The following is a 24,803-nucleotide window of genomic DNA, read 5'->3' as shown; positions in this document are numbered from 1 at the left end:
GCCAGAAACCATGGTTCAGCAAAGTGACAGTCAAACCTTTTAGAATGGTATTGTTATTTTTAATATACTGGCCTAAGGCTTCTGGGTATAAAAAAGGGAGAAATAATTCCTTAGTACTGGGAGAGTCAGGCACAATTTAGGATTCTTTCCTATCACAGAATCACAGAACCACAGAATCCCAAAGGTTGGAAGGGACCTCAAAAGATCATCTAGTCCAACCCCCCCTGCAAGAGCAGAGTAACTTAGAGTACACCACACAGGAACTTGTCCAGGCGGGCCTTGAATATCTCCAACGTAGGAGACTCCACAACCCCCCTGGGCAACCTGTTCCAGTGCTCTGTCACTCTCACAGTAAAGAAATTTTTCCTGGTGTTCACATGGAACCTCCTATGCTCCAGTTTATACCCATTGCCCCATGTCCTATCACTGGACATCACTGAAAAAAACCTAGCTCCATCATCCTGACACTCACCCTTTACATATTTGTAAACATTGATGAGGTCACCCCTCAGTCTCCCCTTCTCCAAGCTAAAGAGTCCCAGCTCCCTCAGCCTCTCCTCATAGGAGAGATGTTCCATTCCCTTAATCATCTTTGTAGCTCTGCGCTGGACTCTTTCAAGCAATTCCCTGTCCTTCTTGAACTGAGGGGCCCAGAACTGGACACAATATTCCAGATGCGGCCTCACCAAGGCAGAGTAGAGGGGGAGGAGAACCTCTCTTGACCTACTAACCACACCCTTTCTAATGCACCCTAGGATGCCATTGGCCTTCTTGGCCACAAAGGCACATTGCTGGCTCATGGTCACCCTCCTATCCACCAGGACCCCCAGGTCCCTTTCCCCTTCACTACTGTCCAGCAGGTCAGCCCCCAACCTGTACTGGTACATGGGGTTGTTCTTCCCCACATGCAAGACTCTACACTTGCCCTTGTTGAATTTCATCAAGTTCCTCTCTGCCCAACTCTCCAACCTGTCCAGGTCTTGCTGAATGGCAACGCAGCCCTCTGGTGTGTCAGTCACTCCTCCCAGTTTAGTATCATCAGCAAACTTGCCGAGGGTACATTCAGTTCCCTCATGCAGGTCACTGATGAAAATATTAAACAGCACTGGTCCCAGCACCGACCCCTGAGGGACTGCACTAGTCACAGAGCTCCAGCTAGATTCTGCCCCATTGACCACAACTCTCTGCCTTCTTCCTTCCAACCAGTTCCTATTTATTAAAGTAGGATGATTTCTGTATTGTATATCCAGAATAACCAGAAATTAGATTTGTACATACAGAAACAAATACCCTTCTTTTTCAATTGGTTCCTGCTCAGAGAAAACCTGTCAGCATATTCTATGAATGTATTTCAGCCGAATCCAGCCTTGAAACACCTTAGTGATTGAATTCCCCTCCTTCAATATCTGGTCTCAGGGGATTTCCTCACCCTTGCACTAAAACTAACCAGGAAATCTCCATAGCCTGAATTCAAAGCTCTCTCCCCATTCAGTGCATTGCCGGAACTCCAGTGGGGTAGTTTTTTACAAGACTGTGATGTTTTGCATTCAAGGATGCTGACCTTTTGTTCCAGGTTGAATATATGTTGCAGAAGATCAAAGAAAAAGGCTGTAAGTCCTCTAAACATTACCTACCTGATGTTGCTCACCAAATAGGTAAGACTTAATTTTCAAAATAAACATGACTTTCACTTATGGTGAAAGTGATTTACAAAAAGAGAAAAGAAAACATAATGAAAAAAGCTCATTTCATTCTCTCCTGCCTCAATAAGCAAAGCTTGAGAAACCTCTATTTCCATTTTGTGGGATTGTTACAATTAGTCGTGTATCAGGCATGTACAGACACTGCCTCAGATAGCAACATATTTTTGCTGAGTGTCTTCTTTATAACTCCCATGAAAACTTTGTAAAGCCCAAATTGCCAGCCTGCAAGATGCTTTGTGCTGGCTGGTATTTCCACCTAGATATTATCTGGATGACATAGGGTACATAAAGAAAAGGGATAAAAGGGACTGCATTAAGGCAAGAATTACAGACCATGATCAAAACCACAGGATATTTAAGGTATGGATTGAAAGTATAGTAAATCAGACCTATCCTATATTCAACACAGCTTATTCCTTCTTTTGATGTATGTTTTACCATAGCAGTAAGCATCCAACCAGTCACCTTTGTTCCCATTTTTATTGTACTGCCTTTATTTGCGAGTGTGTTGTGCCAGATTTTGTGGTGTATCTGAAACAGAAGGTCATGGTATAGATGTCTGTCAAAGCAGAGAGGTCACATGGAAGGACTTGGCTATTAATTTTGAAGAAGAATGTGTGCGCATGGCAGTAACAGCCAAACAAACTGATGGCCTTAGGGAAAGAGGACATACTGAGGGCCAGATTTTGACTGTGGTAAGCATACAGTCTCCATGTAGATGAACAAGAGATTTTTAATTAACTTCAAGGGGGAATGGTCTAGTCTTCACTCTAGAAGGTCACATTTTAAGAACCCATGTTATTGTACAGCTGCTGCTACGTGAGGGAACGCACAGAGCAGTCAGCTTTATATATATTGTCCTATTCCAGCTTCATGGATCACCTCTTACCCATCAAACACCCCAGAGAGACTGTATTCTTGCAGCTTTGTGGAAAAGAACATGAGGCAACTGGTAAGCAAGCAAACTGTCCTGAGATGTGATATATTAAAAAACTATATATCCTCTTGCATTGTTCAGCGCCTGTCTATAAATCATTTCTCGGCAGGGTTATTAAGAACTACTGGCTGAAGCAGCACTGTTAGCTGAGATTCTTGCTGTCCAATGAACCTGTCAGCCAAGTTACAGGAACAAGTATAGAGAATCAGTAGTTTTTTTGGCAAAGAGAAAGAGTCAACATTGATTCTTCCAGCTCTGGCAGGTTCCTTTCATACTCTGCCCTTTAGTGTGTGATCAAGGCCTGTTTTAGACATGTTGAGGTCCCGTTATAACCTTGTAGGTTGTTCAGCATAGGAGGAAGAAGGAGAGCCCTGCACAGCCACATCTTCTCTCACTTCCATAATTTAAAGACTGTGTAAGTTTGTCAAAATTTCAGACTTTCAGAGAGATAGATGGGACTGGGTGAAAAGGCTCCTCTCCTTCTTGTCTTGGGTGTTCAACAATCTGGCAGTGTTTTTATTTTGAGGAAGTGCCCTAAGTGGATTTCTGGAGGGGTCTTCTGTCATAATTCAGTGTATCTGACTACATAATAAGATATGGTCCAGAACCACTATTAAATTAATAATTGTAGACTACAGACCCAGTCTATTCTGTATATGTATAAATACAAAAGCTTGAACTTGCAAAGGAGACAGTTGTTGAGATTAACACAAGCAAAATGAGAAACATGGTTTATCCACATTATGGTAATAAAATTTACAAGGCAGAGAGTCACGATATTGTTCCTTCTTTGCCCCCGTACATTCCTATCACTGCTTCTTAAAACCAGTAATACCACATTTGACTGATGTTGCTTTTCAGACCTTTTGAGTATTTGCTTTTTCTCAACTTTGTTTTGAAATGCTGTGCACCTCTACAAAAGCCCAGCCAGAGGTGGGCAGAGGATTTACTTTATAATGATTATTCTTAATACTAAATGCTGCCTTGTAAAACAATCACTCATAATTTGTCTTCATTAAGCATTCTTTGTTTTACATCTTCATTAACCTTAGCATTGTCGGCGTGTTGCCACAATCAGATGCAACTTATTCCATGTTGTGCAATGAGAACTGTGGGCAGATCTCACACTGGGCTGTCATCTAATGGGCCTGAAGGTCCCTTAAATGTAATGATTCAGTACTAAATTTAGACATCTAGGAAGGGGAGAGGATATATGTGCTTAAGATGACTGGGTATACAGGCAGGTTCTGAGCTGGGCACACCCAGTCCTTTAATGCCAGTTTATCAAATACCTGACAAATTTTCTATCGCCCAGACTGATTCCATCCTTGAGCTACAGCTAAACTTCAATTCATCATGGAGCTGTTTCAATTTTGCTTACTTGGGTGCTGTTCTCAGAGGAGACAACTGACATACAGTCTTTGCTCAAAATCTGCTGTATTTTTCAAACTGCAGATAATCAGGGGATAATGCAAAATGATATAATTTGCATCAGAAAGATAACTGAAAAACCTCTTACAGATATTAGGGGGCATCACTTAGCCCTTTAATATGATAACAGCAAAAGAATATCAAGGGCAAGTTCTGCTTTGTGCAATATGTGCTGATAAACTAGCTGAAGCTGGTGACATTCTGCAGATCTCTGCCACCTTTTTTTCATGTTGGCCTGCCTGGGACGAGGTCCCAGAGATCTCTGTAGAGCATCGTGGGATACAATAAGCCCTTGACCCAACTGTTTGGAAATGGTAACTTCCTGAACTCAGGGAATCAAAAAACCTGTTAAAGCCAAGAACACTTGCTACAAAGGGAAAGAAAGCAATAAAAAATACCCTGAGAACTTCTTTTCAATCTTGTTATAGGTAAGAATAATTGAACTGCTCAAAGCTATCTTAATATGTCTGTATGTTACAGACAACAGACCTGGTTTTGGAAGTGATGATTACATTGACTTCCCAGGAGAAGCTCAATCAAATCTGTGGTTATATGGTTTTCTTCCAAAGTGGACGATATGGCAGTGCTGATGTTCTCATATACTGATTTTGTAAGTATGAATTTACCATATGCCTCCTAGCTGGGCTTTCATTCAGTGGTCGTATTAGTCCAAACTCCACCAGCAGAAACACCCCATCTCAGCTCAATATGCCAGCTTGCTTCATTCCTGATTTCTGCCTGGTTTGGTCAAGCAAACACAATATGCTACAGCATTTAGACCATGTTTAAAAGTCCTAATATCAGGTATTATCTATGCTCAGGAGATAGCATTGTACCTCTAGGCTGGGTGAATTAAAGGACTATTAAGTCAGTTTCTGCAATGCGTGCAAGCAGAAGAACAACATTTAGCACTTTCAGCTCCATAAATCATGTGTTTGGTTTCAAATTCTGCACCCTCTACAGCCCATATTCCAATAGATCACTGAGGTTTCCACCAGCTATAGTCTTTAAAGACAAAAGATTAATTCTGCTCAAAAGGGTAAAAAAGCCTTTGTGTTTGTTAAAAAAACATAACAATGTAAAGATGGTAGATTTTACAGACGAATATGATACTTACAGGATTCAACAAACCCTTCTGATAGCTGATACTCTTTTTCAGAATTTTAGGTTTTTATCCAGCCTCTTGACACTGTCATTTTATTCCTTCATCTGAATCAATATGATTCAAGACCCATTGCCTTTTCTGCTTAGTACTCATTTGACACTTATTTATTGACTTTGTTCTGGTGCCTGGCCAGAGTTGTCCTTAGGATATCTCCTTGAAGTATTCTTTACCTTTTAATTGCACCAATTAATATTCCAAACTGGCTATCAGCTATCAGACTTTCAGCTGGAGGCCTGATGATACTTTATTGCTAGTGATTTGCCTAATTCAAGCTATAAAACAGCAATCTGTGTTTTCATGACAAATAATACAGGTATTTATCATTGCAAATAATGGACCTAACTTGGTTTTCACCTGCTTGTTCAGAGTGTTGCTGAGTTACGCCAGCACATGCAATATCAAACCCCCAGTTTTCTGGCACTGCAGATAAATGCAACTTCCACAGAGTTAGCAGAAGACCTGGCTGAAAGTGTAATTTAACTGAATGAAATGGCTCCTCCCGCTCTTGTTAAACTCAATGGGAAATACCCACTAAATCAACAGGATCAGGATCTAGCCAGATGGGGAGTCTCTGTTTTTAGAAGGACCAATTATTCTCCTATTTCATCTGTCTGAAAGCCTCAGACTCCTCTGACTTCAAAGGAACTAATCTGTATTTACAGTTGTGTAAATGAGAGGAGAATCAGAATCCAGAAGGAAAAAGAGGCCACTAAGTGGATTTGTGGATTTCCTTGTGGGACATTTGAAAGTATAGACAGTGATGTGTGGGCTTTTTTTTTTCTCTCTTTTTATTTATTTTCTCTTTCCTCCCCCTCCCCCCAGTCTTTATTTTCAGTCTGTAGTTTCTTTTATTATTGGCTTTCGACCACACACACCAACATTTTGGTTCCATGTGCTAAACATATAACTGTTTTTAATACACCTAGCACTGCCATATAAAAATTTTTAAGTACTAAGCCCTAAATCAGTAACAAAAGTCCTTTCCTATCTCAAGAAGAATGACTGATGCATATGAAGACTTGAAAATTGTCATAAATGTCTTTCTCAAGCATATAATGAAAATGTCTCCATATAATATCTTGGGAGTAGGAGGAAGGTGGAAGAGAGCAAAGGTGCTGTGGGGGCTGGCCAGCTCCCTGTGCAGCAGCCATGCTATAGGAGGCCAGGTACAGTTTTACTTGCTGTCTCTGACCAATTTATAAGTCTTCCTCCATGCCTTGCACAAAGAGAAACACGTTTTTTTTTTCCCTCTCAGCTCTCTTCATGCACTGGAGAACAGCACAACACTTCTTAGAAGAAATATATATGCTCACAGTCTTTTATATTGTCTTTTTGAGCAATAATCAGGGATAAAATTTTCTTTCCATGATAAACCTCCCTTCTTATTAGAAGGAACATTAAGAAAAAATGAATGTAGATCTTCCTACCTCAAACACCTTCCCTTTTCCTGTACTTAAACAGTAACAGAGAGCACAGACTCGTGGACACACTGAGCCTGGGAGCTAAATGGTGTGGTTTTCATTCGCTGTTTCTTTTCATAATATCTGAGATAATTTGTATGAATCACGTCACCTCTTAGTGTTCATCCTCCCTATTTCTAGACTAGGGGTAATCACTCATGCAGAAGAGGTCATTAAGAAAAATACCAATGCCTGGTGACAAGCATTGCCTGTCACTATCATAGTTTGATAAATTGCAGGCAAATCCTGACTTCTTTATTGGGCATGAGTTTAGCTAGATACAGGGTGCAGAGTTTTCTTGCTCGTTCATGCCTATGGTGTTCACTAAGATATTAGAGGAGAATGGTCCTGAGATGTCAAATACCTCTGCTATCTTAGTACTTCATCTTCTATGCTTTGATGGTCCTTTGCCGACTTGTCTCAAGTAACACTGAAGCCTAACTGCAATCACAGAGTCCCTGCAAGAGAATGTAGAGCTTGTTGAGAGCTTTCCTTTCTTGCAAGAGCTAATATGAGTAATATAGGCTGGACTGAGAGGCTCAAAAAAGGGGATAAGTCAGCCTTTAGTACACTGCAGTCTTGTTTAAATGGTAGTATTTCTCTGCAAATGGATAAACCAAGCAGTTCTAAAGGCAACAGCGATCCTTTAAATTGGTTGTTTGTTTTTGTAGAATCACAGAATCACAGAATCCTAAGGGTTGGAAGGGACCTCAAAAGATCATCTAGTCCAACCCTCCTGCAAGAGCAGGGTAACCTAGAGTACATCTAGGCTCACCGCTGTTTCATAGAAAAGGAAGTACTTTCTGCAGCTGCTCTCATTCAATGCTTCTGAAAGTTTTAATGGGGTAGCATCTAATGTCTGAATATTTGCATGGATTAACCAGGCTCCCTCTCCCCAGTTTTTGTTCTGAAGTCCCTAAATACATTTTGGTTTTACTTCTCGGAAATCTCTTTCCAGAGTTTGTTTCTTTTCAGGTAATTTCATTTTGCTGTGTTGAACACTGTTGAAATAATTCTTTCCCGTGTTGTTCCTGTGCATTCTGCTTTTTAAATTATTCCATGCAGCTTCATATTTGTTCAAGCAGAAAGGCTTAAAATCCCTGGCAAGAGGTATTGTTATCAGGGTTAATCATCCCCCCACAGAGATGCAAAGTACAAGGTGTAAATGAGTATCTTGGCTCACAGAGGCCAGCAACAGCCACACTCCAGGAGCCATCTTAGAGGCACTGTGGAATGTCTTGTTTTTCCACATAAATCATTTAAATAAATTACCATCATGGCTGGAAACTGCTAGCTGATACTAAAATGTCTTAAATTAAACCACAAAGATAAATCTTTTAAGCACTTACCATCAAGCTATGTTCCATTTATCCATTATTATTTAATTATAGGCAAGTTGCAGTGGCAGGGAGGGGAGCAGGGGGCTGTGGAAGGACTTTCTCCTTTAGACAGGGAGCAACCAAACCATCCACTGAGGGGAAAGTTTTGGGAGGCCACTATGCTTTCAAGAGAGGCTGAAGGATCCTGGCATGCCTGCCAGGGGTATACAAGGTTTCTTTAACCAGCTTGCTGGGGCAAGTTTGTCACCACATGGACCTCTGAGCAAATTGGTTTTACTGCTGCTTTGCCAGGTCCTAGTGCCACTGATGCAGGAGATCTCCTGGCTGTTTGTCCTTCACATCACAGGGCAGGTGTCAGCCTCAGCTGCATGGGCAAGGCTTCATCTGCATCCATCTGTCCATGAGAGGGGCTGTGGCTCCTGAAGTACATGGTGACTTTAGTCTGCCTGAATCTGAGAGATGCACATGTTTTGGTCAATGTGTAGAAAAATAGCAGAGCCTTCTTCCCATCCTTCATCCTGGTGATGTGAAAAAGGGTGTTGAAAGACACTGGGAAAGCTTGGATGCTGCTAGCTCAAAAGAAGAGCAATAGGGCACATGTAGAACAGGAGATCTGCTGTGCTTGAGAAAACCTCTTCAAGCAGGTTGCTGAGGGTAAAAGACCAAGCTATGGACAACATGGCTTAGAGACTGCGTTCAAAATGCTCCAGAGCTTGGGTCTTCCAGGTGTGGACACTGTCTGGGGGCTTGCACAGAACTCAACACTTGGCACATCTGGTTGTGACTCAGGATTTATGGCTGCTAAAATTACATGGGAAGGTATATTCATGTGCCAGGGTGCACCCACTGTGCTTATTCTTGCAAAAGAGCCACAGGCTGTGTGTCATTGGAAGAGGTCTCACTGGCAGCATTGTGCACAGGCCCTAGACGCTACTCTAGAGCCACCTCTCCTAGCAAGTTCACCATTCATGATCCCCCCAGCACAGGAGAGGGCAGTACTGTCAGCTCTTCATGACCCACAACTACTTATCCACATTGTGGATTAGCTACTGCACAGAGGGAAGCCACAAAAAGCCATTGAGGTGCCTGCTGGACCTGCTCAAGTACCTTTTGCACAGCAGCAGGCTTTCCCCCTTTTCCTGTTTCTGAAGCACCCTGGAACAGAGTTTGTGTTCCCAGAACAATGACTGGCAAGCCTGTCTGAGGCACGAGAAGGGCTAGTGTGCTAGAGACAGGGTCCTGGTGAGGAGGTGGTCATGGAATGTGCTGTGCTGGTATACTGGAGCTGACATCTGGCAGATGTACAGAAGCAATAGGTGGGTATGAAGTGGCTGGAGTTGTCACAGCAATTAGGACTGGTTAAAAGCACTTTGAACATCAAAAGCATTTTGGAGGTAAGGAGCTTGGCACTTGGGACTGAGGGTAGACTGTGGTCTATCAACTCTCATCACTCCCTGCCAGTGATGGGAGCAGTGTTAGCCCAGTCCAGGGCTCATTCTACGTTTGCAGACAGCTCTCTGCTATACACTATAGCCATCTGCGACTCCTCTTAATGAGGCATTTTTTCTCCTTGTGTTTCTTTCATTCTTTTTAGTACTTTCCCTACTGAGGAGAGGTCTGGATTGGGCCAGATTCAAAGTGAGGGAGGAGGGAAGATCTCTGGGGTCATATAACTAGTGATCAGAACTTCTTGTGCCAAACCAAGCCCTGGCCATTGGCACAGGAAACTTCATGCATCTTTATAGGCTGCCATGAAGGAGAAAAGTTTTATATTGCAGACAGCCCTGTGTTGCAAGCCAGGAGTGCACATCACCCCATGTGGAGGTGCCCTTGTATTAACTAAAGGGAGATAAAAACCTTAGGTCAAGCTATAAGTAAGCACAGAATGTGTACACAGTGTGTAACTTTCTGCCTTCACATAAGGCTCCTCTGCACAGGCAGGAACAGTTTTCTTGACATGTAAGCCATAGAGCACTGTGTGCCCAAAAGCTGTATGGGAGCATGTTAAGGTCCACCACTGGGACAAGGAGGTGACGGAATGGAAAGACTTACTCCCCTTAAAAAGAAGCTAAATGGGAAGCCTGTTGGAAGTAAGAGCCATTATTTGTTGTGAATGTCAGCAACTGATGTGTTTATCAATACATACACCATCCTCCATGCTTGAAAAAGTCCTCACCATAACCCCATCTTCTTAGACTTATATTGTGTATATTATAGATATTACATCTATCTATCTATCTATCTATCTATCTATCTATCTATCTATCTATCTATCTATCTATCTACCTATCTATCTATATTATCTACATTATTTGCACTAGACTAGACTGTCATCTGTCAGCTCAGAAAGCCTCCTGCCCTAGTGCAGGGCTTAGCCCCCTGGGTAGCTGCAGCCCAGACTGGGGTGGGGTCTCACAGGCAGAGCCACACACTGCCCCCTCTGCTGTGCTCCCCCCAGCATGGCTGGGCACAAGGGTCTCTGGATTAATCCCTCGGATGCTGCTCACTGCACCAAACAATCCATCCTGAGGTGTCATCCCTGTGGGAGTTCATCAAAGTAGGAGCTTATATTCTCTCATATTGGCAGTGTGAAAGGGGTCAGACTGATCCTGAGTACCTTCCTGTTTGGTGGGAAAACAAAATGGGAGAGTTCAGGATTATGCACTGAAAAATGGCATCTCTGTGTATTTAAATGAAGTAGGGTGCATAAATTCATTATTATCCGAAAGCTCTTCAAACACTGCCTAAGTAGGTACAACAGCCTCAAATGAGCCTCAGGACTAGTTGCTAATGCATGTATTTGACAAAGTTTCCTTGGATCTTTCCCAGTGACTACTTCCAGCTGCAGAGCTCCAGCTTTGAAAAGAACATCCACACAAAAGGAGGTACACTAAAAGGAGCCAAAAGCTGTAAGAAATATCTTCAGCCTAATTTAACTCTCAGCTGTGGGTCTGCAATTTTCAGGACTTCCCCTCCACTATGTAGACAGGAAACAAACTCTGCATTGGTTTAGGCATTACTAGTGACAATGATTATAATAATGCTGTAACAATGAGTAGGTATTTTTATGTTGCACAGAAATTACCAACCTTTCTATAGCATCATCATTTTGAAGCGTAAAAGTTTCACTCTGATCATAAGATTTCTATGATCACCTCTGGCTCTTAGTTTTTTTTTATTTTTTCAATCATTTAATTCTTCATTTAATCAGGAATTGTATCTTGCTGTAATTTTGATAAGGCTGCAGGCAACAATCCTGGCATTGCAATTTCTGACAAGGAACCGGAATCACATCCCAGTCTGTCAAATATTTGTTTATGTACAAGTATGTAGGAAACTAAGAAAGAGCCCTGTAGCTGTGGTTAAAAATCTCCACCCCCTTGCTCAGTTGTGCGTGCTGTCCTTATAAGTTTGTGCATGGAGATAACTTTTATCTTCATCTGATTTTTCATCTGTGCTAAGGAAGCATTTTCTGCACAGAGCACACATGCTCCTCATGCAGCACACATGTTGCAGACTGCAACAGATTGGTGGATCTGCACAATGTGGCTCCAGCCACCCAAACGCTCGTGACAGCTATGGGGGTTTCAAGTCTTTTACTGGGACAAGCTGGTGGCAGCATTAGCTCTCAAACTCTCCCAGTGGGTGAAACACTTCTTACCACACAATGGCAGCACAAGGCACACTGGGAGGACAGCAAGCTACATGCTACTGGCACTCAGCTGGCAGTGGGTCAGGTCCTGCCCTGCAGTCCTGGAGTGGGTGGGACCTGCACTTGGGCTCTGGCAGCTGTCCTCCAGCCAGCCATCCCTCTTGCCACCACCAGCCTGTGTTGTGGGCTGCCCTGATGTTTGGCACAGCTGAGCAAGATAGAATGTGCAACTCCCTACCCGTGATCCGTCACATGTTATTTCCAGCCCTGACTGAGCAAAATCCCCAACTCCTCTCCCTTCACAAGGTAAGTTCTTGGTCCCAGTCCAAGACCCTGGGAAGTGAAGTCCCTTCAAGTCCTGTTTTCAAGAGCAGCTCAGCTCGCTGCACATCCCCAGATGCAGGCAGAGCATGTTTTAAAGACAGTCCTTCACTTCTAAGAGGAAAAGGTCATGAATATCAGTCACTCTCAAATTCAAAAGGCTGCTTCTTCCTAATCAGGGAGGTGAAATGTCACTGGCTGTTCTCTGCAGCTAGTGCTTTCTCTGAGTGTCAGAGATGCTCAGTGTTACAATAGGCACCCCCACATCACCAAATGAAAGGGGATCACTGGCAGACCAAAGTCCCCACTGCCTGGAACTAGGTCTCTTACAATAAGTCCCACTGGGCTGTACACCAGGCAAGGGCGTGATCATGTCCACAGTGCAGTATCTGTCTGTGAAGACGAAAGACCAAGAGATGGGGGAATAAGGGACATAACTCAGGCCCTGTCCCTACTCAAAATGTGAGTAGTAAATCACTACTGCCATGCTGGCAGAAGTTGAGATGTCTCACTGGTGCAATACAAAGTGAGCAAGAACGTGTTAGAGAGAAACTGAAGTGCTTTTGGTCAGCAGCCAAGGATTGACAAAAACCCACCACTTGGGTCTTCCAAATAATGTAGAGCAGATATTTAATTGTTGTACTTGCAGTGGATGTTAGCTTGATGGACAGGCTGTACAACTGGATCAATTTCAGGTTTCAACCTGTGGCTTGTCCAACAGTTTCTCAAAGTTTGGTCTCTTCCTCCTGTGCGCTGGAGGAGTAACCACAGCTTCAGCTTTAGAAAGGATTTAGCTATCTTGGAAATACAGGGATGAGTATAAGGAAAAAGCTTATTTGTGCAACTGGGTGGGACTCAGGAGAATCAGAAAAAGGGAGTTAGAGAACAGCTGATTGCTTTCTGCTCCTTGGACTGAGAGATGGGATCTTCCACAGAGCCCCTTGTCTTAATTAGCAGAGCTTGTTTGTTCTGTACCACCATGAGGCCATTCCCTACTGCTTGGTACCTTCAACAGGCCCTTGGAGGAGGGTTTATCTCAGTGGGAACTAGGGAATAGATCTTTGTTGTTTCCTGGCTGGGAGGCAAAAGCAACTTCTCCTCTCTCAGGGGTTAGTGTGTGTCTTAGAGAAGTAGGCAATGTGCAGCTATGCACAGGAGACATCGAAAGCAGAAAAATGGGTGGATTTGACTCCACTGCCACATTATGAGAAAGCACACACTGTCTCCTCATATATTATTAGTTGTATTATTAGTATTGGTTTACATCTTGCAGAACTGTGCCCAGAGGCTGAGACCCCAAAGGCACCTAAGGGGTTTTCAGCAGTTTAGCGTGGTCCCAGTTTCAGCTGGTAGAAAAGAGGAAAGGCACATGGGAAGCTGCGGCTACTGAAATTAAATGAGGGTAAGGCAGTAGCTCTGAGGATCTGGGCCAAGCTCCTCTGCCAGCAATAGTGAGAGGAAGGCATCCCTTAACACCCTGGTAATACACATATCCAAGAGGTCTGAGGAGGCTCAGCAAGGCCTCGTGTGGTCTGGTGCCCCAAGCTACGGCAAAGGGAGGATGCTGGCAAGGGAAATGCTCTCCTGATGCCAACTACCACTACATTTGTCTTTGCTGCTTAAGCTGGATCCAACAGTTCTGTCCACAGTCATGCTTAACCCTCCTGGACAACCATTAACTATTTCCTTTGCACAAGATTTCCAGCTGAGAGAATACAGCATGCCCTGGGATTCCCAGCTCCCAGATGTCAAAACATCACTAAATTGAACAGACAAAAACAAGGACACTGCAAAGGAAGAAGATTCGGCTTCCCTCCTGAACAGGCATAGTGAGACAGGCTGTATCTGAAAGCCAGACCCTGCAGTTGTGTTCACAGCAGGAAAAGGCAATAGTGCTGCTGAGACCTGGGCAAGACGAGGGGTTCAGATATGTACATTTGTGTATAGTGATCCAGGTACTAACAATAGGGGCTGTATTTTGCTTTCATTACTAAGAGCATTCTTGGGGTAACACTATTTCCCAGCACACTCAGAGGCTCAAGGGACAGCAGCCCCAGGGTGGGCTACAGCTTGTCTATGCCCCATCAATAAGTAGGGACTGAAAACGGACCCAGTGCTTGCGCCAGGGGTGCAGAAGCACAAGGAAGAGATAAAGATGCCCTAACCTCACCCCACCAGGCACTCCAAAATTGCAGCTGCACACCAGTATGTGACTGCTGTGCATGCTCAGGTAACTCAGAGTTTGGAGGATGCTGGCAGAGGGTTTTAAGCAAGCAACTTCAATCATGTCCTCAGGATGATCTTTACTTACTTTGAGCTTTACATATTATGGACTTAGGTTCCCAATCTGCATGGATGTGATCACTTTCTTCCCTGCATCTGGGAATAGGGAAAGAGTGTATTACAAGCCAGTAAATGTGGTCCTTCTGTACTGAATTTTTTGTTTTAGTGAAACTTTTCAGCATCCTCAGTGAGATGTTCTTGAACTTCTTGCATTTTCCAGGCACTTAAAGACACTGTGAATTACAACGTAATTGAAAAATGAGCCTGTTTCTTTGAAATGAAGTGTAACCAATAGCCCTGGTCTGCTGACTTAATAGAGAAGCTTAACATTATTATATCTATATTAATAACAAGGCCAGTCAGCCATTAGCAAGAGGAGTTCATTCACTGCGAGTTCATTCATTGCATCTGATGCTTTCCATCTTGCTTTTTTTCATGGTAAATGAGTGTTCCTTGCACTCATTTTCTACTTGGATAATTCCCATTAGCAAGATAAACATATGGGTGAGAGATTCTATTTTCCTCTACTTCTAAATAAGAGCTGGTAGCAAGATAATGATAGAAATAATATCAGTTGGTGACAAACAAAAATACAAAGAGAAGGACCCATGCAGAAAGCAGTCTGGTGCAGAAAAGCAGAGGAAGATCAGGAAGAGGGACCTGGAGCTCTGACCCAGAGTTGTTCAAGCCTTTTTAGCAACTCACCCCAAGTTAAAAGACTTGCTAATGGACAGCAGCACTGAAGGCCTGGGACACAGAGACAGACAGCTGAACTCACTGGAACCTTATTGTGTTTAGCTTTATAGCAAGATCCTAACTGAATCAATATCAGTCACATATATTCCCACTTTCATTCTGTCCTGCAATCCTGAATAAACATCTTGGCATTTGAGAGACGTCAGGCATCTTGGATGTATTTCATTGACCAGATGCACTTAATATAATCTGATATAACAGTGTGTCGAGGTTTAAACCCAGTCAGGTAATTCGTTCGCTCACTTCCCCCCCTTTTCTTGCCCTCCCCCTGCTCTCGGAGGGACGGAGAGGAGAATCAAAAAGAATGCAACTCCCACGGGTTGAGATAAGAACAGTTTAGTAACTAAGGTATAACACAAATCACTACTGTTACCACCAATGATAATAATGATAAAGGAAATAACAAGGGAAGAGAACACAACACCTCAGCACCAGCCGACCGATAACTTGCCCCCCCTCAGCCCGACCAAGCACCGACCGATACCTCCTCCAACCCTGCAGTCTCCCAGCCCTTACGGCTAACTCCCAGTTACCTCCTGGACATGACGTGCTGTGGTATGGAATACCTCTTTGGTCAGTTTGGGTCAGGTGTCCTGTCTCTACTTCCTCCTGGCTTCCCCTCCTCCCTGGCAGAGCATGAGGCTCACAAAGTCCTTGGCCAAACCAAAACATTGCTATCAGCTCTGTTCCCAAGCTGAAAGTCAAAACACAGCACTGCACCAGCTACCAAGAAGGAGAAAAATGACTGCTACTGCTGAACCCAGGACACAGTGTTGATATAACACTGTGAAGGATCTGTTCCATTTTCCTTGTCACTGGCAGATAACATGTACTTAACAGGTTAGTTCACCTACCTGTCTCTATCACTACCTATATCTCTGCTGGAGATTAGGTATTACTAACTCAGCAAAGACATGTTTTGTGGTATATAATAATCTCCCCTCTTCCCCTTAGAAAGCTGCTCTGGGGTTAGCTGTTTCTTTCTGGGCTGAAGGACTTCATCATGTCTCCTCTCACTCTTTACCTTCTCCATGGGTACCAACCAGCCTTTGCACGTAGGCAGCATTGTTGTTTAATCGATTATCACAACTAAATTAAACTCAGCTTGAAGCTTGTTGCCTGTTCCAGACTAAAGTATGATCTGCATGTTCAAAAGCTTACCTGCTTTTTCCAGCTCTATCAGTTGCACTGACAAAATTAATTTCTACACCCTCCTGCCTTGCTTACATCAGCCTGAAGCAGAACAGTGTGAAGTCTGGCAAATGGCAGTTTTTTAAGGGAAAGCTATTCAGTTTCTGATGTGCAAAATGCAGATGAAACTAAACAAAGTGCAGCCTTCTTTCTTGCCAAATACACAACAATTAGAACTTATTTTTTTTACAAGCTTTCTTGGAAATGGATTATCTAAATCTTCTGCCTGCAAATCATTAACCCACTACCAAGCAATCTCTCCAGAGCCAACAAGCATTCAGACTCTTAATGCTTACCACAGTTGCTAAACACCGGGCTGATACAGCTTTTTTACTGGTGATTACGGCTGCCTGAACACTGCAAAGAGCATTTGTAAATATTTATGAAAGCCCCCAAAAGCTGCTGGATTCATCCATGTTCGTGATCCATACACTACTTACTTACTTTTTCAGATACATCTAGAAAAATTACCCTCTACTTTATAACTGTTGGAGAAACAGATTTTCATGATTGAAGCTCAATCCATACAAAAGACTAAAGCAAAGGACAATGAGGTCCTGGTATGTTAAGGCTTCTGTGTACTACAGTTGCAAAAAAAATGCTGAGTTGTTGATATGCACGCTTGTGGATTACAACACAAAAGAAACTTTAGAAAAAAAAATAAATCCAACCAAACTTCTGAAATTGTTAAATTTGTTCAATTAATATTTTTTTTTCTTTATTTTTACTCATTTTTTGGTAACAACTATTCCTGGGAAAGGCATGCAGACAACAAAAATAGACTCAGTCCAGTGGTGACAACAGCTGTTTAAAAGGTTTTAAAAAGTCATTGTTAGAAAAAAAAACAAAAACACAGATAATACTGCTAATCATTTTGTAGGGCCAGTTAGATTGTTTTCCTCCAAACATTTTTTAAAAGGATGGTGTTTCATTCAGAGCATTTGGATGAGGTCTGCAATGATGTTTTCAAACTCCACTTTTCCCCATGCAGCTGGTGTGCTGCATTCACCCCATGGTGGCTGGCTGTACTGTCCTGGATGTAATCTTGTTTGCATAGCCAGTTACACACAAAACCAAGAGTTACACTACTGTATGAACAGGGTATTCATTACTTGCTACGTCCCATTTAAAGGTTGCATTCACCCAATCAAGAAACAAAAATGACACAATGTGACACAGCTGAACTGACAGTAATTACCCATTAGCTGGAACAGGGTTACCAAAACGGTCCAGAATGACCAGTATGATTGCATAAATATGAACTAAAGTAAGAGCAGGAAAAGAAGGAAGAAACTAATCTATCTGCATCAAGACAATGAGGCTACCGTGCCAGAAATCCGTGGTAGAATTCAACCAAGCCTGTCCTAAAGGTGGCACGTAAATGTTAAGCAACAAAAATTGTTCAAGGACAGTTTTTGTTCCTACATGTCCTGGGGTCATACCATGCCAATTCACCTAATATACTAAGCCTTGCAGACTCTTGATAGATCTATCGTTTGTTCATTCAAAACACATTTAGCAGCATCTCCAGTTTGGTATGCTGAGTTGCTCACACTGGTAGAGACCTTGCACAGAGAACAGGATCTAGTCTGGGGTATGACACAGTGGACCTCTATTTGGATCAATCTTACATGGTGATAGAGGTGGGACACTCAGGTATCTGTGCTGCTTTTCTTAGTGAGTATCTTGACACCACTGCCACTAGATTGCACAAAATACCAGGTGTGTTTAAAATCTTGGAACAGCCTTCCCTGTCAGAAATCCTTTTGTCAGTTTAGCCCTTCGAGTGTCACTGCAGAATGACAGTCTTTAACATGTTGCTGATTCTGAAAACAAACTAGGCTAATAGTAGCAAATCCCTACAAACTACAAGTAAATCAATTCCTGAAAATCATGAGAAATTCCATGGAAAATAAAGATTCTGCTGAAAAGATATTCCCACCTGCTGACTGCTTTTACCACGCGTTGGCTCCTCATGCTAGTGAACAACTCTGCTCTCTTCTCAACACTTCCATACCTGGAAGAATGGTATATAAAATTCCTTCTGTTCTTCCACAGTCCTCCAAATCTTAAATTGCACAAAGATGCACATTGTTTCATTGTTATTTCTTATTTATTTCTCTTTTCTATCTTCTTAGAAAAAGTTGTATCATTACATAGCCATTTATCTCTCTCTCAACATTTGCTGTAATATCTTGCCATAGTCCAGCTGCAGGAAAAGACAAATCTGTGGGGGTGTTTGTGTGTCTGGAAGGAGATCTGACAGCTTGTGAGTTATCTAGGCCTGAAAAGCTGACAATTGTGTTCTAATATTTGAAGTGAATATTGCTGGTTTCACTGCTAAATAAATTTTTTTAACTGTTTGGGGAGCTGATGGGGTACTTCTGTTTGTGAACAATATTCCTCCTCCTTTCCTTGCCTTCCATTGTTTATAATGCCTGATATTGTGCCCCTGATGTTCCTGGTATCCATTTATTAGAAAACAGGGAAAGGTTACTTTCCATAATAGCTTTTTCATGTTGCATAAGGTAAAGTGCAAAATGACTGCTTTTTTTTTTCCAGGAGAAAAAGAAAAATTTCTCTATTGCCACAAATCGCCACCTGCATTTTACAATACTGTATCTCTCTCAGCATCTGCAGTCTAGTGTAGGGATTGCCCTTCTTCAGCAAGATGAAAGTGTCCTTAAACAGCTGGAGATAAGCACATTCAGAGCCTTACTGAGAACACACCACTGCATTTCCATTGGTAATGAAGAAAACACCTACAATACTTTCCATCTAAAATGAGTTTCACTGTAAGCTGAAAATACCAACAACCGAGAAAGGCACTGGTCTCCTCAAAGCACAGTGGTTCTTGCCCTTACACATTAGCAATCAAATTTATCCCTGTGATATCTCCATTAGACACAGATGCTTACTTGCACCTACAAGGGAAGTTTTTCATTCCTGGAGTTGATACAGGAATGATTTTGAACCAGAGAGTGGTGTAAGACCATAAAGAGCAGGAGTACTACATGGTATGTATGATATGGACAGGTAAGAATTACACAGTTGTTGTGTGCTTTTTTTTTTTTTTTTTGTATGTCATATGTTTGTTTTATTTTTTATTTTAATCTCTTGCTTGCTGAAATTCTGGTTCCTGTGTTTACATGGCAACTTTTGGGAAGGACTGCAGGAGACAACATGCTGTGCAGCAGCACTGTGTGAACATAGGCTGCATATGATGTTTCTGAGACCAGGGCTCATGGCAGAATCTGGATATGAACATCTCCCCTCCGGTTGCATACAGGCTCCTGTAGAGAGCTGTGGCGTTGCTGAGGCTCATGGAGCTCCTGCTTTGGTCAGGGAAAGAGAAGTCCCCTAGGCCACAGCAGGGCTACCAGCATGAATAAGGCTGGATGGGTTTCAGTATCCAGGAACAGGGCAAGGACGCCATGCCCACCTGCCCCAAATTTACTCTTTCTGCAGGAGTTAAAAAAGGAACAAAAAGATGACTTGGACATTATTGTGCTCCCCTGATCCTAGGCTGTTGCGGTACAAAAACCTCCTGAACTGGCTCTATGTGCCATTCGCTACAGTAACATTGGTAGCAACTGAAGAGTCTACTGAGAAAATAATGGTGGCTCCTACTACTTCCTTGCTCTGACAGCCTCCCACGTGGTTGGCTGGCTGGAGTAGGAACAGCATTGCTGAGTTGAGACCATTTAATTTTTACTAAAGGGAATTCTAACATGACACATAGAATCATAGAATCATATATTTCCATCTGTTTTTCCATGCTGAAGAAATACAAAACCACCCTCCACTCAGTCCCTTTTGTAAATGTACCTGTGATGTTTGGCTCAGTGAGACAGATGGAGTGACCTACAGCCAAACTTTGGGCTACACAACCAGCTCTCACAAAGGTTACTGGCTGTTTTCCCTTTGTGGGCACTGTAGCACTGGGGCTGGCATATGGGCTAACAATGCTCTCTGTGCTCTTCAGGCCAGCTGATGTCGGAAGATGCATCATTAACCTCCTCCATGAGCAACAAAGTTCCCCAATCCCTGTGCTCTGTAGCATCAGCCTCCATAGAGGTGTGCAACAGGGGGAATTGAAATGAGGTGTCTGAGTGAAATCTTTGCTTTCTCTCTTGTGTTAAACTGTACCACTGCCCTGAGGGCAGGTTGATGGTACATTTTTTATTTGTGATCCTGTGAGCGAAAATGGGAGGTAATGAAGCTGTAGCTGGATTTACATGAACAAGACACCCATTGAAAAGCTTCAGCATTTTCAAAAATCCTGATTGAGGAGGTGGACTTCACTTCTAGTTCCAAGCAGGCAAAGACAGCAAATAAGCCAGAGCATCTCTCCTCCCACACTTCTATTGGGAGAATTTTTTCATAAATTAAAATGAATGGATTTTTTCAACTAGGTCAGTGGAATGTAAATGTTCTGTTCCAGGGAGGATTATACATCATAACTCAGTTAAGGGATGCACAGCACAGATCAGTCTTGCTGCATTTATCAAAGCCGAGCTGTTTGGAGGAGAAAGCAACCAAAGTTTTTGTACCAAAAGCTTCATTGCAGTATCTGAAGGCTCAGGGGGCTGAGGATGAGTATTTGTCTCACTCCTGGGAAATCTCTAAATCCTTGGCTTTTGTCTATGTATCAAATGTGTGAATAAAATGGGACAGCAGGAACAGCCCTATTGCAATGTTTTCTAGCTCCAGCGGGAACATTCCTCGCCTGTGTTTGCAAACCAGGCAGAGCAGCTGGAGATTCAAGAGCAAGCTGAGCAAAATCAAATTTGTACTGCCCCACAAACATGTACCTTGGCTGATCCTGCTGCCAGGCCCACATCTGGCTGCAGTCAGCTGTGTGTTGCCCTTAACAGCTGCCTACTTTGTTTCTGCTTTAGACCCCATAGTCAGCCCTGGATGGAGACACCGTGGCACTAACTAGAGCATCTGAACACTTGATGTGATCTGCAAACCAGCAAACAAGAGAGAATATAATTTTATATGTGTCTTCCTCTGGCTTGAATTTTCTCCTGGGCCCCAGATCTGCAAGCACATATGTACTCAAGTGCACCGAAATGAATTGGCCACCCTGACTTCCAGCCACAGTGGAGAGAGACTTCAGAGGTAAGCAGGCTGCTTTCAGAACTGAACTGGGGCATTTGTTTTGATGGGCTCAGTACTATATATTCAGGCTTAAAGAAAAGATGCTGTGACTATAATATAACAGCAATGTAAACAAATTCTTCTCAACAAAATAACATTTTTTCATGATGGATGACACTTTGAATTATGTTACCTCCCTCAGATCAACCTCATCTCTTCTAAGAAAGCATTACAACTAGATCTTTCTGAGTTGCAGACTTCCTTTTGTTAGCACCAAAATAAAATTGCTATGCATGCAGAATAGCCCCAAACAAAGTTGTAAATAGCAGATGGGAGGAAATGGTACTTTGTTTTCACACAGTTCTAGTACACCCTCTTCTTGTCTCACACTGCACAATCTTACCCAGGATGTATTTTCCCATTCCTTCAGATAACAAATGCTCTAGTGAATGAGATGAAATGTCTCTTTAGTTCAGTATTGACATCTGTAGAGTTGCACATAAGCTTGTGCTCATGTATTCCCCTGAACTGGGACCTATAGCAACACACATAAGGTTATGCTTGTAGTGGGGAAGGTAACTTCAGCAGGACAGCAACCTGTGTTTTGACTCTTCCTTTTCCCGTTTACTTTCAGTGCAGGCGGCTCTATGGTCTATGAGTCTTTCTCTGATAAGCAGATGCGAAGCTTTGCTCCAGCCGGGCTGGCAAACTGGTAATCCACTGGTTTCTTTTAGTTTACTTATTACTAAATTGAGGGTTGCCACAGCTGAGACAAAGTATTTCTTGTACCACTCTCTGCTGTCCTTGCAGCCTGGCTCCACAATATACCTCATGAAGAAAATAATACAAATTCTGCCTAAGTATTTGAAGTATAATACAAAAGCCTCATCAGATATAAAAGCCTATTAGATTTTGTTGCTAAGGTGCAAATTGCACTGCAAATAATAGACATTATGCTACTATTAGAACAGCTACAAATACTTTTCATTCACCATAAGCCACTGATTATAGAATTTTGTAAGTGAAGTGCTACTTTAAAATATCATTTATCTGGATTAGTTTCTGTGGTCCCCATGATGGATCAGGCTGGGCTCCCTAATACCACTGTCTCTCATGTAGAGCTCTGCACATGCATGGCAGCTTGATGCACAGATCACACTTATGCAACAGTGACAGACTTTCCTATGTACCAGATCCACTGGGGGCAAGAAGAAAACAATAGACTTGGCATCAGACTTGCAAATATTGGTTTGCCCACCCAACTTGACAACATTTTCTTATTGGTATTTGTCATAAACAATAAAATATTAATTTTGTTTCTTTATCAGTATTCTCTCTGCAAAAGATGGCTGAAGAGACTGTGTTAGGGCCAATAAACACCCTTCTTTCTTTTCTTTTTTTTTTTTTTTTTTACTTCAGCATATTGGTATCCTATTCTAAGTCCTTTACATTCTGCAGGAGCACATACCAAACCCTGCTGCCTTCCATCAACACCCACGTATAGAATCCCAGTGGACACAAACACTGCGATATCCCAGACAAGCAGAGTGCTCATCTGCTCCATGTACCCAGCCCTTGTATTCTTAACAGAAAACCTGTGGGGCAACCTAATTTGGCACCTGTAGAAAACCATGTCCAGCTCAAATTTGGCTTCAGTAGGAGTAACAAGTCCAGAACTGCTGTAGTGAACACCTGAGTTCCAGCAGAGACTGATTCTGATCACTGATGCTTTGCTTAATATTGGCTTTGTGAGTTGTTCAGTTTCTTCATGGCAATATGTACTGCAAATCCCAATTTCCTCTGAAACTCTTCCTGATGCTTTATGAATGCAGGATTGGTCCTGGAGAGCTGGACTTGAGCACCTGGAAGGTGCTGAGCACACTCGGGCACTTTGTAACTGAGGGCACTTTGAGGCTGCTCAGGGCTTTGCTCAGGCACCTTTGAACCTTTTAGCTCGTTCAAGACAGGGCGTCCTGAGCGCAGAGGATCATTCTTTTGCCCTCAATGGCCTTTCCGACCCTGCACCGTTCAAGCAGCAGTGCCTTGCCGCGAGAGCAGGGCCGTCCTGCCGGGCCCCGCAGTGCACTCTAGCGGCAGTGCCGCGGCACGGCCCGGTCTCGGCATCGCAGCAGTGGCCTCGGCCCCGGTATGTGAAACCGGGCTGGGAATCAGGGCTACCTTCTCTTCCCGGAACGGCATGATCTTGCCGTCGCGAGTGTCCTCCCTCCTGCTCTGCGGCTCCATGGTACAAATACTGTCAGAGCACCACGTAGAAAGGCGCATGGACAGAGGAGGCTATTCTCTGGAGCAGAGGTATGTGATGGACAGGCATTTTTCCCAGGGTGATGGTCACTTACCTGTGTCAGCCCAGCCTGTGAATCAAATCCACCACGCTGAAGGGGAGACCCTGGCATACTGGCTAAGCCTCAAGATGCTCAGCAGAAGGCCACATGTTTGGGCATCATCAGGGCAAAGATGATGGCAGCAGCCAGCACTGCAGACAAGTGCCTGTTTCTCTAGTCATATGATAACCATTGATTCTTCTAAGGAAGTTTCTCCCTCCACCCACCTTACAGAAAAGCAAGGCTCCTCATCCTCAAGTGGCTTGGCAAGTGCAACATGCTGTTTTAAATATATTTCCCAGCACTCACCTCCCAGGGACTCTTCTAGGGGCTCTCAGGGTAACCCTCAGCTGCAGCTCTTGTCAGCTTTCCACACTTCTTTGAAGCATAAAGACAACTTCAGAGAAGGATATTTCCAAAACTGTGATGGTGGGATGACACTGAACTTGGTACAGGCTCTACTTCCTCAAGAAACTGCTGCCTGCAGCAAAGACGGCTAAATTCACCAGTCAAACCAAAACTCTTGCTCTGCTCTGTGTTTCAGCAATTCTCATGGGCAGCCTGGAAATGCAGAAGGTGGGGTAGGCAGAAGGAAATGTTAGGGATATAACCACACACAGTGCCTTGCTAGATATCTTCCTGCCTGCAGCTTCATGGCCAGATAGCTGCAGAGGGGCCAGCTGAAGGCAGCACTGCCTGGCCCTGCTTGCACCTTGTCCCACTGCCAATGGCTGCCCTCCTGCCGTGAGACAGGGGCATGCCCCCTGGTAAGGAAGTGCAGGTGCAGGAGGTACAGGAATATGTTTCTGATTGCACCCCAGGTGGAGAGCATCTCAGTTTTCACTGCAGAAACACTGATGTGGAGAAGCCCTGTCCAAGAGAGTGGAGCAGGGAACAGGGCTATGAGTATGGCCAGAACATGGGCAGGAGGAGCACTACCCTTCTGCTCTGGCATGGCTCTTCTGTACTGCAGGATCAAGATCCAGACTCATGCCCTGTTGAGAGCACACTGTGCATTTCTTCTTTTGCAGCTTTGAAGAAGTATTCTCCTTTTCACATGCTCCTATTCATATCTGTATTGTTCAAATACTTTTTGCAGCATTATTTCTCATAAAC

General features: G+C 43.3%; 1 long non-coding RNA gene across 1 annotated transcript; it reads left to right on the top strand.

The window, feature by feature from the left end:
* The first annotated feature begins 4,564 nt into the window (after positions 1-4,564).
* LOC134173415 (uncharacterized) lies at positions 4,565-23,151 on the top strand. Its single transcript, XR_009968240.1, has 3 exons — positions 4,565-4,681; positions 21,141-21,366; positions 22,765-23,151. It is a non-coding gene; the product is annotated as an uncharacterized LOC134173415 (long non-coding RNA).
* Positions 23,152-24,803: the final 1,652 nt, after the last annotated feature.

This window comes from Pezoporus occidentalis, unplaced genomic scaffold, assembly GCF_034315485.1.
Source record: "Pezoporus occidentalis ecotype Australia unplaced genomic scaffold, CSIRO_AGI_Poc_V1 ctg115, whole genome shotgun sequence".
NCBI lineage: Eukaryota > Metazoa > Chordata > Aves > Psittaciformes > Psittacidae > Pezoporus > Pezoporus occidentalis.
This window is presented reverse-complemented; position numbering and strand designations above follow the sequence as displayed.